Genomic DNA, 12,977 nt, shown 5'->3' with positions numbered 1-12,977 from the left:
CAAGTCATTTAACTTCTCTGTGCCGCAGTTCCCTCATCTACAAAATGGGAATTCAAACTTATTCTCCCTCCTACGTAGACTGTGAGCCCATATGGGATCTGATTATCTTGTATTACCCCAGCATTAGAACAATTCTCAGCACACTGTGCATAACAAATACTACAACTATTAATTGTTGTATCGTACTCTCACAAGCACCTCATATTATGCTCTGTGCGCAGTAAGGACTCAATAAATACCACTGATTGATACAGAAGGTGTTTTATGCTTGTGTTGTAGTTTCCCACACACTTAGGATAAGGCATTGCATACAGTGGGTGTTCAATAAAAATAATAATTATTACTATTATGGCGTGAACAGCATCTGTACTAAATGCTTGGGGAACATACCACAGTAGGAAAGAACCTGAACACAGTTCTCATGGAATTTACACTTACTGGTGGAGAGAACCAATAAAGACAGAGATAGGAGATTCATATTTGGTCACCAGTGTTCAGAGCTACAACCGTTCACGTAAGTCACTGAGACTTGCTTGATTTTTGTCTTCAGTTATGGTGAACTGCAGCCTCTTCACTGTGGTTTTCATTCATATCCAGATTTCCCTCCCAAAGGATGGGTTCCTAAGGCTCAAAACAAATCAACAATTCATCTTCTAATGCTCTTAGAGTTGTTCGGGTCTCTACCGTGACTCTGTCTTCACTCCCCATCCAATATGTGCAACCTTTTTTGGGCCGCACACACCCACAGAATTGTCATTCAAAAATGCAACTTATGCACATGTGAAATATAGGCCCAGCCATCCTCTTGTCCTTAACAGATCTGCCCGTGTTCCTTATTCAATCATTCAGTCACATTTATTGAGCCCTCACTGTGTGCAAAGCACTGCCCTAAGCACTTGGGAGAGTACAATATGACAATACACAGACACATTTCCTGCCCACAGTGAGCTCAGTATAGAGGATATCTATCTCAGAACACAAGATGCTAAGCAGATGAATAACATTTAGTATAGTGCTTCACGCAACTGTGACCTCAAAAATTCTGCTGCTACTGTAGGGTAATCACTCTAAGATTTCCCAAGTCTGTACGCTGTTATTTTTGATGGGAATTAAGCATGTGATCTGAAAGACAGAATGCATCTTCTGGAATCACCATCTGGAGTTATAGGAATGTACTGGACAAATGCACTGAAGTTCACTCCCAGACCCATGATTCAGAGGCTGTGGTCACATCTTTTTTTAAATAGGCTTCCCACTCCCTGAAGTCTCTTCTCTGCCACATTCCCTGTCCATCCTGCCTCTGCTGGCCCTAGTCAATCTATAGTATGTATTGAGCACTTACTGTTTGCAGAGTATTGTTCTAAGGTCTTGGGAGAGTACAATGTAACAGAGTTGGCAGACGTGTTCACTGCCCACAACAAGTTTACGGTCTGGGTGGAGACAGCCATTAATATAAATAAATAAATTACGGATACGGACATCAGTGCTTTGGAGTTGACAGAGGGGTGGATCAAGGATGAAAATCCGAGTGCAAGGGGGAGGAGGGAGTGGGGGAAGAGGAAATGAGGGCTTCTGGAGGAGATGTGCTTTTCATAAGGCTTTGAAGGCAGAGACAGTGATTTTCTGAGGGAGTTTCAGGCCAGAGGCAGGATGTGGATGAGGGTTGGTGATGACTCTGATGAGACTGAGGTACAGGGAGTAGGCTGGAATTAGGGGAGTGAAGGATTCGTTCAATCGCATTTATTGAGTGCTTACTACGTGCAGAGGGTTGTAATAGGAAACATCCAAGTAGAGATATCCTGAAGGCAGGAGGAAGTACAGGACTGCAGAAAAGGAGAGAGATCAGGGCTGGAGATGTAGATTTGAGAATCATCCATGTAGAGTTGGTAGTTGAAGCCACGGGAATGAATGAGTTCTGCAGGCAGTGGGTATAGATTGAGAGCTCCAGGGTCGGGCTCCACATTTTCTGCGCTCCTCCCTGGTCCTGCCCAAACCACTGAGCATATCAGGATTGGGGAGGGGAGGGGAGAGAAGAGGGTAGAGGAGAGGGAAAAGACAAGAAAGCGAGGCCAGAAGGTAAGGCAAGGGAGGATCGGAAGGAAAGAGAGAGGCATCGACTCAGAGCCATCGATGGGCCAAGAGAGATCAGCATCTGGAAGCCGACATTTAAGGAGGACACTCAGGCAGATTGACCCAGGCAGATAGACTGACCCAGGAAGATAGATGGACATAAACAAATAGAAGAGAAAACCAGCTTGGATGGTAAGGGTGGCCAGCACTGTAGTCACCCACAGTCACAATTTTCACTTTCCAATATGTAATTCTTCCTATTAAATAAATTTCTTCAAAAATTTTTGAATTTTTTTTTTACATTTCTTCTAGAGCACTGTTTTTAAAGAGCACCAAGTAGAAAACTGAGCATTGTTAGAAGATGGGAACCTAGGTTTTTGGAAGCAGTGTAGAAAGAGCAGAGGACTAGGAGTCAGAAGTCCTAGGTTCTAAACCTAGCTCCACCACTTGCCTGCTGTGTGACCTTGGACAAGTCATTTATCTTTTCTGGGACTTGGTTTCCTTTTCTGTAAAAAGGAGATTCAACACCTGTTACCCCTCCCGCTTAGTCTAGGAGGTCTATATGGGACAGGCACTAGTTTTGATCTGATTGTATTGTATCTTCCCTGATGCTTAGAAAATGGTGGAAGCTAGCAAATATTATTATTGTCACTATTACTATCATTATTAAATTATGCCCTGATTTTTTCCTGGCACAAGATCTCAATGTTTCTATCTGGCCTGGGCAGGAATAGACAGAGACTATGAGGCAGACAGGGAAGGCGCTTTTCCCAATACTATTCTTTATCTCACTCTCCACCTCCCACCCTCTACCACCTCCTCTTTTTCCGTTTTTTCCCTCCTACTTCTCCACCCATCGATTTCCTGCTTCCACCTCATTGTCATCTTTGTTGTTGTCCTCCTTTACCTCCTCCTCTCTCTCTTCCTACTCTTCCTCCTTTTCCTTTTCTTCCCAAGAGTCACTCTAGTAGTGGTAATAGCAGCAGCGGTCACAGACACAACAAGGTTCAGTCTTTATAAATGTAGGAGATTACACAGCTACTTACCTTGTAATAGACCAGTCTCCTCCCATAGAGTGAGGAGCAGCAGTGACAGTCACTTATATAGATGATATCCCTGCCTCCAAGAAGTCCTCCAGGTTTAGAAGAGGAAACACTCACAATGACTGGGAAACCTCGGCTAATAAGGGAAAAGACCAGGAAAGGGAATGAAGGGGAAGGAGAAGGTAAATGTGGGGAGGAGTGGGGAGAGATTTTCGGAGGAGGAGGGAGGGAGAGAAGAAAAAAGAATATATTTAGAATTCATTTGTAAATGAAAGGCATTATACTACTTATTGTAGCGGGGTATGTAGTTTTGCTTAGAGACGAGTACTTTAAAGCTTTGTCGAGATCTAGAAATTTCCTATCTTACTACACCCTTGTGTCCAGAAAGTTAACTTAGTCGAACTTCCACCCAGAGAATGAATGCCCTCAGGTGTACTTAAGCGGTATTCTTCAAAGGTGTGCATCTTTCACTTCCTTTCCTAGAATTCCTTAATCCCTCTGCCTCTTTCAGAAAGTCATAGTATGAGCTTCAGACTCATCTCCAATTCTTCTGAACTTCCCAATCTATTTTTAACTTTTAAACACTTATTATTAAGTGCTTTTGAGTCTTTTCCACTTCACAGTGACTCTATGGACATATTTTCTCCAGAACATCTTGTCTTGTGCCATAATCCATAACCTTGCTAATGGTTCTCCCATTATCATCATTATGGTTTCTATTTATCTAGCTGCTGGCCTGTCTCTTCTACATCTTTCCTGAACTTTTCCTAGCATTACTGTCTTCTCTAGAGAATTAGTCCTCTTGATTATGTGCCCCAAATATGTTAATCTAAGTCAAGTCATTTGGCCTTCCAAAGACCACTTTGGCTTAATTAACTGCAAATTAAATAATAATAATAATGATGGTATTTGTTAAGTGCTTACTAGGTGCCAAGCACTTTTCTAAGTGCTGAATTAAACCAAAATTAAGTGCTTGGGAGAGTACGACAGAGTTGGTAGACACATTCCCTGTCCACAGGGAGCTTTACAGTCTAGAGGGAAGCTTACAGCTTTTACCTAGTACATGTCCGGGGCAATCCGATGTCATTATAGACAGTGAGATACAACTGGCTGACAGAACTAACTGCTGTTGTTGCTCTCAGGGAACAAATTGCTACTGACAAGACCAAGCAGAATGAGGCCCTGTGAATGAGGATAATGGGAAAAGGCCTTTGCTGTTATGCCACAACAGCAAAGGTATTGGTTGGAAAACCCTGTGTAGGGAGTTTCTGGCTAGAAGGGTTTCGGAGGCAGCCAGCCAGAATCCCTGGAGGGAGGGGCAGCAGAGAAATGCTCTGTCAGCCTTCTCATCTGGCTTGCTGCTGCTCTCCTGTGTCGGTCTGGCTTCCCTGCTGCCTCTGCTGCTGAAGAAATTGCCATTCTCACCAGCGCTTTCACCAGGCTACCTCATGTCCCATCATGTCCTGTCACTTAACAGGTCCCTAAAGTAAGGCTGCATGTATCTAAGTATACATATATGTAGATATACACACAGAAGCAGTGTGGCTTAGTGGATAAAGCATGATCCTGGGAGGCAGAGAGAGCTGGGTTCTAATCCTGGCTCTGTCACGTGTCTACTGTGTGACCTTGGCAAGTCACTTCACTTCTTTGGGTCTCGGTTACCTCATCTGTAAAATGGGGATTAAGAGTGTGAGCCAACTGTGGGACAGGGACAGTGTCCAACCTGATTTACTTGTATGTACCCTAGAGCTTAGAACAGTGCCTGGCACATAGTAAGTGCTTAATAAGCACCATAATTAACTATTATTACCACCCAAAGAAATGTTCTTTACTGAATGACTGCTGAGTGCAGAGGGGGTGCCAAGCACCTAGGACAGTACACTAGAAGCAAAATGCATAACCGGTGAGGATGGCTATAAATACATAACTGCAAAGGGTGGCTATTGGTTTGACATGGAGTATTTTTTTTGTGTGTAGTGTTTGTTAAGCACTTACTAGGTGACCAATACCATTCTAAATGCTGGAGTAGATACAAGTTAATCAGGTCAGACACAGTCCCTGTCCCACATATGGCTCAGTAATTCTAAGTAATGGGGAGAACAGATATTGAATAACTATTTTCCAGATGAAGAAACTGAGTTATAGAGAAATTAAGTGACTTGCCCCAAGTCACACAGCAGGCAAGTGGTGGAGCGGGGATTAGAAGCCAGGTCATCTGGCTCCCAGGACTGTGGTTTATCCACTAGGATACCCAGTTTCCCAATCATTTAAAATAATTTAAAACCTGAAAACTGGCTTATCCTCATGTTCCTGGGGATCAGCAATAGCATATTTGACACAACTTTTCAACCCCAAATCTCACTTTAGCCATTAATTTCAACCGCCTTTCCATTTATCAACAAGATGAGATGTCTAATAGACACCCCCAAATTCTGTGGCAGCTTTGGGGGAGCTGCTTTGGGAATCTCCACTGGGGGCTGGGAGACTCTCTCTCTCTGCTCTTCTCCCCAACACCTCCACACAGGTTCTGAGGGGTTTGAGGAGACTTGGAAGTGTCCAATTTTGCCTCAGTCTCTCTCCCCTCCCGTCCCCCACCCCAGTATTCCCTAGTTTGGGGAATCTCAGCTGAGAGTTTAACTGTCCTGAACCTCCATATATCAATTATTATTATTATTATATTTGTTAGGCAATTACTAAGTGTCAAGCTCTATTCCAAGCACTGGGATAGATACAAGTTAATTAGGTGGACCCAATCCCTGTCCCACTTGGAGCTCACAATCTAAGTAGGAGGTGGGAAAGGTATTTAATGTCCATTTTACAATAGAGGAAACTGAGGCAGAGAGTAGTTAAGTGATTTGCCCAAGGCCATACAGCAGATAAGTGGGGGATCCTGGATTGGAACCCAGGTCCTCTGATTCCCAGTCCCATATTCTTTCCATGATGCTTTTCTATTGCCTTCAGTGGTCTCCAAGGTCATCTGTAACTTAGTAGATTCTTGGGTCCTCAGAGTGCTTCTCAGTATATGGGGTGCTGCAGCTCCCCAATACTAGAAATTCCAATGCAGGGTTTGCCATCACTGGGAGAGTTGGGCAAGACATTGGGCACTTTCATATTTTACAGGAACTCAAACAAATAGCAAAGCAGACAGATTTCTATTATTTACTTCTTCCTTCCCTTCCTCACTCTTGAATTAACTCCAGGGTGAGTGAAAAAAGAAATCATCAAGTGGAAAACAACAGGTAGATATAGGAGAACCAAGAGGTCAAGATAATAGACAAACTGGATAATCAGCCCCTGAATAATACAGAATTGAATCAATTAATCATATTTATTGAGCACTTACCATACGCAGAGCATTATACTAAAGGTTTGGGAGAGAACAACAGAATTTGCAGACATTCCCTGCCTATAACAAGTTTGCAGTCTGGAAGGGGAGACAGACATTAATATGAAAGACAGACAGTAATATGAATATTAATTGAATGACCAACTTCAGTTTCCCCATCTCCAATCTGGGGAGTCAGCAACAACTTCCTATTTCAGGAATCTAATGACAACTAATATTTTAATACTACATATGTGAAGGACTTTGAGATCCTGGAAGAAACATAATTTAGAATTTCAAAGGACAGATGATTAAAATACAATATCCAAATTTGAAACCTACTGAGGCTTATTACCCTATTTGAGACCTATTGGTGTGTAGACCCGTCTTATTTGCAAAGCTGAAGCAGTTGAAAGCACTTATTACATTGAAAGTAAATATTTTAACTTCAAATAGATATAGGGCTATTAAAAGGATGTAGAGAAAATCTGAAAGCCTAAAATCTAATCAATGTAGTGTTAGTAAAGTTATATGCGATGCCTTTTTTTGTGCTTGGGTGCTAGTTCCATGGATGTCCAATTTGTGAGGTGATATTATATGGGGAATATTTTGCTGCTCTCTCTCTCTCTCTCTCTCTCACCTTTAGAATTCATTCAATAGTATTTATTGAGCGCTTACTATGTGCAGAGCACTGTACTAAGCGCTTGGGATGAACAAGTCGGCAACAGATAGAGACAGTCCCTGCCGTTTGACGGGCTTACAGTCTAATCGGGGGAGATGGACGGACAAGAACGATGGCAATAAACAGCGTCAAGGGGAAGAACATCTCGTAAAAACAATGGCAACTAAATAGAATCAAGGTGATGTACAATTCATTAACAAAATAAATAGGGTAACGAAAATATATACAGTTGAGCGGACGAGTACAGTGCTGTGGGGATGGGAAGGGAGAGGTGGAGGAGCAGAGGGAAAAGGGGAAAATGAGGCTTTAGCTGCGGAGAGGTAAAGGGGGGATGGCAGAGGGATTAGAGGGGGAAGAGGAGCTCAGTCTGGGAACGCTTCTTGGAGGAGGTGATTTTTAAGTAGGGTTTTGAAGAGGGAAAGAGAATCAGTTTGGCGGAGGTGAGGAGGGAGGGCGTTCCAGGACTGCGGGAGGACGTGACCCAGGGGTCGACGGCGGGATAGGCGAGACCGAGGGACGGTGAGGAGGTGGGCGGCAGAGGAGCGGAGCGTGCGGGGTGGGCGGTAGAAAGAGAGAAGGGAGGAGAGGTAGGAAGGGGCAAGGTGATGGAGAGCCTTGAAGCCTAGAGTGAGGAGTTTTTGTTTGGAGCGGAGGTCGATAGGCAACCACTGGAGTTGTTTAAGAAGGGGAGTGACATGCCCAGATCGTTTCTGCAGGAAGATGAGCCGGGCAGCGGAGTGAAGAATAGACCGGAGCGGGGCGAGAGAGGAGGAAGGGAGGTCAGAGAGAAGGCTGACACAGTAGTCTAGCCGGGATATAACGAGAGCCCGTAACAATAAGGTAGCAATTTGGGTGGAGAGGAAAGGGCGGATCTTGGCGATATTGTAGAGGTGAAACCGGCAGGTCTTGGTAACGGATAGGATGTGTGGGGTGAACGAGAGGGACGAGTCAAGGATGACACCGAGATCGTGGGCCCGAGAGACGGGAAGGATGGTCGTGCCATCCACGGTGATAGAGAAGTCTGGGAGAGGACCGGGTTTGGGAGGGAAGATGAGGAGCTCAGTCTTGCTCATGTTGAGTTTTAGGTGGCGGGCCGACATCCAGGTGGAGACATCCTGGAGGCAGGAGGAGATGCGAGCCTGAAGGGAGGGGGAGAGGACAGGGCGGAGATGTAGATCTGCGTGTCATCTGCGTAGAGATGGTAGTCAAAGCTGTGAGAGCGAATGAGTTCACCGAGGGAGTGAGTGTAAATGGAGAACAGAAGAGGGCCAAGAACTGACCCTTGAGGAACTCCAACAGTTAAAGGATGGGAGGGGGAGGAGGCTCCAGCGTAGGAGACCGAGAATGATCGGCCAGAGAGGTAAGAGGAGAACCAGGAGAGGACAGAGTCCGTGAAGCCAAGGTGAGATAAGGTATGGAGGAGGAGGGGATGGTCGACAGTGTCAAAGGCAGCAGAGAAGTCAAGGAGGATCAGAATGGAGTAGGAGCCATTGGATTTGGCAAGAAGGAGGTCATGGGTGACCTTAGAGAGAGCAGTCTCGGTAGAGTGGAGGGGACGAAATTGTTCACTCACCTCCGTCTTTCCTAACTCCTCTCTTCTCTTGCTACACTGTGAGAACCAAGGAAAATTCTCCTGAACCGGAAGTCGGATAATAAATAACAGCAAAGAAACCATATTGGGATTTAGCCAGCCAATGGGGTGGGGGCAGTTGGCAGAGGGGCACAAAGCACCAAGGCAAGTAGTTTCACAATGTATTTCTCTTGGCACCTTGCTGGCATGATCAGGTTCTTTCCCTGTTCAGAAACCAGGAGCTGTTGCTTCAAGCAGGGATCCCAGTGACTTACAGAAACTGCTAGTCGGTAAGCATTCCCTCCTTTCCATTTCTGCCAGCTGATAATAGGCTGAAATAGGAGCTTTGTCTTTGGAGGTGTCTTCCCTCACAGTGAACCTCTTCAAGTGAAATTCAAGGTGGTGATCTTCAGCTCTCCGACTGCTTTAGGGCTCCCTGTGTCCTCCCCGGATCAAATGTCAACAATCTTCCCCATTGTCTTACCTTCCTGGGAACTCTATGCTGCTGTTGGGTGCAGGTCGGGGGTTGCTGAGGCTTATGAGGATATTGGATAGCCATCTTCTTCTTCTTATTATTACCACCTATAGTTGGGAAACACATTAATAATAATGATGGCATTTGTTAAGTGCTTACTTTGTGCCAAGCACTGTTCTAAGCACTCGGGAACATACAAGGCAATCAGGATATCCCACGTGGGGCTCACAGTCTTAATCCCCATTTAACAGATGAGGTAACTGAGGCACAGAGAAGTTGAGTGACTTGTCCAAAGTCACACAGCAGACAAGTGGCGGAACCAGGATTAGAACCCACGACATCTGACTCCCAAGCCCATGCTCTTTCCATTAAGCCACTCTGCTTCGCATAAAAATGGCAAGATGACAGTATGGAAAGATAGCAAGACCTATTTGTAATCTTTGTTATTGTCAGGTCCGCTGATCTCCCATTCAGCAGAAGAATGTTGAGAACCTCCCCGAGTAATAATTATAACACTGGGGTTTGATAAGTACTTTCTAGATGCTAAGCACTCTACTAAGTGCTGGGGTAGATGCAAGACAATCAGGTCCGACACCATCCCTGTCCCATTTAGGGCTCACAGTCTAAGGAATATGGAGAACAGATGTTTAACCTCCACTTTACAAATCAGGAAACTGAGCCACAGAGAAATGAAATGACTTGCCCAAGGACACAGAGCAGGCACTTGGTGGAGTCAGGATTAGAACCCAGGTCCTCTGATTCCCAGGCCCATGCTCTTTTCACTAGATCACACTGCTTCAGGGTCACTAGGTAAATTAGTCCTTTAGCTAGAGAAACAACATCACCTAGTGGATAGAGCACAGGCTTGGGAGTCAGAGGGCCCGGGTTCTAATCCTGGCTCTGCCATCTTTCCTCTTGTGTGACCTCGGTCAAGTCACTTAACTTCTCTGTGTCTCAGTTTCCTCATCTGTTATAAGGGAATTTTCCCTCCAACTTAGACTGTGGGCCCTTTGTGGGGCAGGGACTGCCTGACCTATCTTTTAATTTACAGTGCTCAGCATATACTAAGTGCTTAATAAATACTACAGCTATCATTTATCACTCCAAGTCCTTGCCTATAGGGAGCCAATGATTTCATGGCATGGCCACAGAAAAGGTGCTATGGTATTTCTGAAGTGTTTATTCTAGGCCAGACACTATACTAAGCACTGGGATAGATACAAGCTAATCAGGTTGTCCCACATGGGGCTCACAGTCTTAATCCCCATTTTACAGATGAGGTTAACTGAGGCACAGGGAAGTTAAGTGACTTGCCCAAGGTTCCAGAGAAGACAAGTGGCAGAGCCAGGATTATAACCCAGCTCCTTTTGACTCCCAGACCCCAGGAGTCAGATAGTGCATAACATCGTTGGCCGTGGTGCTTGAGAAGCAATTGAGACTGCTTTTGGACATGTTCCAATAAAATGCGAAATCATGAGGCACTGACTTTTAAGTCTCATATTGCACTTACAAGATGTCTCTTACATTAGACTAGGTTCTTAAAAATTGCTAGATTCTTATGCGCAGCACTTGGATTTGTACCCTTTATTCATTTCACCCTCAGCCCCACAGGTCTTACATACGTACCTATAATTTAATGCCCGTCTCCCCCCTAGACTGTAAGGTCTTATTGGACTTGAACAGTGTCTACCAACTCTGCTATATTATACTCTCCCAAGTGCTTAGTACAGTGCTCTGCCTGCAGTAAGCACTCAATAAATATATTGATTAACCGCTAGAATTTAGCATTTAATACACATCTTAAGGCCCAGATGACCACTTAAAGAAGGACTCCACCTATAATCCTAATGTATAAATTAAGGCAAACTAAGGTGTTCACTTTTCAGAAGAACCATGTCTAGTGGAAATGAATGATCATATTTTTGCTTCCAGCATAAGGACAATGGCCCCGCCCAGCTCAGATCACTCAAGAGATTCTACAGATCTGATTATTCTGGCAGCCTGGGAAGGGACTGACAGAGAAGGAAGATGGGACTTAAATTCCACATCAGGAGCACTTGATGTACTTCTTAATTGTTCTCCCTGGGGGAAGAAAAAAATGAATCAGTGTCCATAGGAATTCCTAGAAGTTCCCAGTGCCCTCCAGCATTTCCTCAGGTTGAGACAGAGCTAGGCAGCTTACATTCCCACTGCTTACATTCCCACATTCATTCCTTCTCCTCGAATTCTTCCTGTCCAAGTCCATAGAAAGGGGACGGGGTGGCATAAATATCACTTCTGAGGCTCAAAGTCACATCCTCAAGAAGTTGAAGGAGACTCACTTATTCCCCAAAGTCATATTGAGCCCCCAAATGCTGAATTAAAAGCCCAAATTGGCAGCTGCCCACTCATTCCCTTCCTGCCTCTTTCAGCCGTCGCGAAGTTCATTTATTCATTCACTCGTATTTATTGAACGCTTACTGTGTGCAGAACACTGTATTAAGCACTTGGAAAGTAAAATTCAGCAACAAAGAGAGATAATCCCTGCCCACAACGGGTTCACAGTCTAGAAGGAAAGAGACAGACATCAAAACAAGTAAACAGGCATCAGTAGCAACAATAATAGAGGAGCCTTTTTTCTCTCTGAGGCACTAGTGTAAAGCCTGAGAAAGAAAGATCAAACCTGGAAGGGGCAGGGGAAACATTTCTCTCCAAACATAGATGCCAACTCCATGGGAGTGACAGAAGGCCCTGCTCTCGCGGATTTCCCAGCAGAAGAGTGAAAGACTTGTATTGGTCCCCACAGCTTTTTGGAAGGGAATTCCAGCCACGCCATCTCAGGTCTCTGACAACACTTGAGAGTTTTCCAGCGGGGCTGCAACGACCCGAATTCAGCTATCTATGAACCCGTGAGCTCTTCAAAGTCATTTTGGAACTCCCTAGCCCCATCCCTACTTTCCGGCAAATACCCTCCCCATTTCCCTCCTGCACTCCGAGTGATAAACTGACACCTATCTTCCAGAGGACAGGGACCATGTCTAATTTCCATCTGCGTATTCTTTCCCAGCACTTAGTACAGTGCTCTGCACACAGTAAGCGCTTAGGAATCGCTATTACTACAACTGCTATTGGACTGTAGGACCGACTCTTCAGTTTCAAGGGGAGAACTCATAATTTTGTCTACCCACATCTTGAGCCTGGAGGGAGTCACTGGAAGTCTTTCATCATAGCTTAATTTTCCTCCTGGGGGAGTTGATTAATTCGGGGTCCTGACCTTGGTGAGGGGGTAGGTGAGGCAAACTAAGGTCCTTTCCACTCCAGTGTTTTTGTCCGCCTCCTTGATTTTCCAGAATGTCAGTTTGCGAAGTACTTGTCTAGTGCATTCTGCATACTACACCACTGGCCCCCGCACCTTGATTTGTCTCTGAGCCCTGAGGGCAGTGGAACCCACGTAACAAAGAAGCAAAAGTAATTACCTCAGCAAGAGGCCTTCTTGGATCCCCTTTCCGCAGCTCCCACTCGCTGAGAACTGAAACTGCTTCTGAGAAGCTGTGACGGCGAAATCCTCCCTGGCACTAATCCCTCCCAGTTTATGCAAATCTGTGGCTGGAAAGAAGTAGGAAACATCAAATCAATGCAAGAGAGGGAAAGAGTTTGGGATCTCAATCTGAAAGCTCTGAGCCAGGCTTTTCTTGATACTCTTAGAGGCCTAAATATTAGCCCAACATTGAATTTTTACCTTCCCCATCAAACCATCAATCGGGGGTATTTGTTGAGCCCTTACTGGTGCCTAGAAAAGCCCTGTACAGAGCTGCCAAATGAATCAGCTGGAG

The 12,977-nt window shown here is 44.9% G+C and overlaps 1 long non-coding RNA gene across 1 annotated transcript; it reads right to left on the bottom strand.

Annotated features, from left to right (window-relative positions):
- Positions 1-2,987: 2,987 nt before the first annotated feature.
- Positions 2,988-12,738, bottom strand: LOC114817503. The gene is made up of 3 exons (XR_003765367.2): positions 12,621-12,738; positions 9,175-9,272; positions 2,988-3,249 (listed from the first exon to the last, which is right to left on the bottom strand). It is a non-coding gene; the product is annotated as an uncharacterized LOC114817503 (long non-coding RNA).
- Between the last annotated feature and the right edge of the window lie 239 nt (positions 12,739-12,977).

This window comes from Ornithorhynchus anatinus, chromosome 16 (genome assembly GCF_004115215.2).
Source record: "Ornithorhynchus anatinus isolate Pmale09 chromosome 16, mOrnAna1.pri.v4, whole genome shotgun sequence".
Lineage (NCBI taxonomy): Eukaryota > Metazoa > Chordata > Mammalia > Monotremata > Ornithorhynchidae > Ornithorhynchus > Ornithorhynchus anatinus.
Note: the sequence above shows the minus strand (reverse complement) of the source record. Positions and strands in the feature narration are given on the sequence as shown.